Source organism: Penaeus monodon, chromosome 34 (assembly GCF_015228065.2).
Source record: "Penaeus monodon isolate SGIC_2016 chromosome 34, NSTDA_Pmon_1, whole genome shotgun sequence".
NCBI classification, from domain to species: Eukaryota; Metazoa; Arthropoda; class Malacostraca; order Decapoda; family Penaeidae; genus Penaeus; species Penaeus monodon.
The window spans coordinates 25,780,847-25,782,540 of record NC_051419.1 but is presented as its reverse complement, the minus strand read 5'-3'; the positions used below and the strand labels follow the sequence as shown (position 1 = coordinate 25,782,540).

The 1,694-nt window shown below is 50.1% G+C and overlaps 1 pseudogene; it reads right to left on the bottom strand.

The window, feature by feature from the left end:
* Positions 1-135: 135 nt before the first annotated feature.
* LOC119594862 overlaps positions 136-1,694 on the bottom strand; it is a 3,769-nt pseudogene continuing 2,210 nt past the window's right edge.

Genomic DNA, 1,694 nt, shown 5'->3' with positions numbered 1-1,694 from the left:
AACAAATACGTAATGCAGTAAGACATAACACAAGGAAATGTTTAAGCTTTATTGTAGTCACATAAGAAAGAAAGACATGCACAGTGATAAATTCTACAAATAAACCTAAAGCTAATCACCAGTGCTACAAGTCAGTTCTCAGACGTCATCAAAAGGATATATTTGGTACAGTTATTGTACTATGTCAGTTGAGAAAACATACCAGTTGTCTTTTACAACGCTACTGCCCGTCATAGAAACTTTGATACTGAAATTAGAGGAAAGTGAAGATAAGGCAAAGAGAACCAGTTATTTGCTAACTTCCGCGATTGTTGCTAACACTTTGTCTGCAATCAAGGTGGCTGTATCGTGACTCATGTAGGATGTATCGTAGCTGATTGTGTAAGGACAGTGACCGCGGAATGTATAGATTAGGTGGGCCATCATGAAGAGGAAACGGTGAGCAGATGAAGCCATAAGGATGTCCATCAGCTGGAGATGCTCACCTTCTCCCCTAATGAGTGTGGTCAGGTCGCCCACACTGGAGAAGCAATAGTCTCTGGTCACTGGCGGGGGTGTCGCAAAGTAGTGGTGCGGGTCAACGGGCGGCTGTGTCATCTCACGCACCAACTCCTGCTGCAGGGCCAGGCCGGAGCGGATCAGGGGCCCGTGCTTAGCCCTGCAATAGTGTCAGAAGTGGTCGCACACACATACGGGTGTGATCACGCGATGTACAGTAGGGCGTACAAACAGGCCCAGTACCTCCAGCGGGTTCCTGCTCATGTAGCGGCGGACGTCGGTGGCGAGGTTGATGCTGAGGCTGAAGGCGTCCTGCTGCAGGCCGGCCTCTATCACAGTCTCCACCAGTGCCGTGTTGATGGCCGCCTTCAGGCTGCTGTTGAACGTCACGCCCTCGGACTTGCACTTGGCATTGAACTTCTGAAGGAGTGCCGGGCTAACGTCCCTGAAGACGTGGCCGGAGGAGGGGACGCCCCCAGGCCTCGGAAACGCCTTCAGTAGGATCGGTCACCATCTCCTCCCTCATGGCCTCCAGACGTGCCGGCTCCCTCTCCAACTCCTCCCGGACCCTGCGCTTCGCCGCGTCGATCTCCGTCGACGGCACCAGCTCTCCGATCTGCCGCGAGTCGTCGATGGGGCGGCCTGCGATCACGTCATTCAGGAGCTCCACGAGCCTCTGGGTGATCAGGGGCATCGTTGGACCACCAACGAAGGAGTGGTGGACAGTAATGGCAAGGTAGTTCTGATGAGGGAACTGTTCTCGGACCTCCTTCAGGTGGGAAGGCCTTCTGGCAGCCCTGGCGTCACTGCCCTTACCAGGCATAAAGACAGTCTGCCAGAGAGGGGCCTGGTCTCCTGCATGAGGTCTCCTCCCACCAACACCTGTTGTGATGGGGAAGCGGTTAGTTACTATGTGATACTGTTTATTTATAATGACTGTGGTAAATTTAGTATTATTCTTTGTGTATTACCTGGAAATTAATTTGTTCTTGGTCGCTTTCACAGATCCAGAACTTTCCTTCTCTGACTTTCATGACGGCACGGAGGGCTTGAATCTGTCTGTTAGAGTTAGATACTTTAGAGAAGAAACAATTAACACAGATAGATTTGTAAAGAAAATATCCAGGAATGGGAATTTTTTTAAAGAATGAGGCATTGAAGGCTAGATTAATATAAATGCATTTATATATATTCCG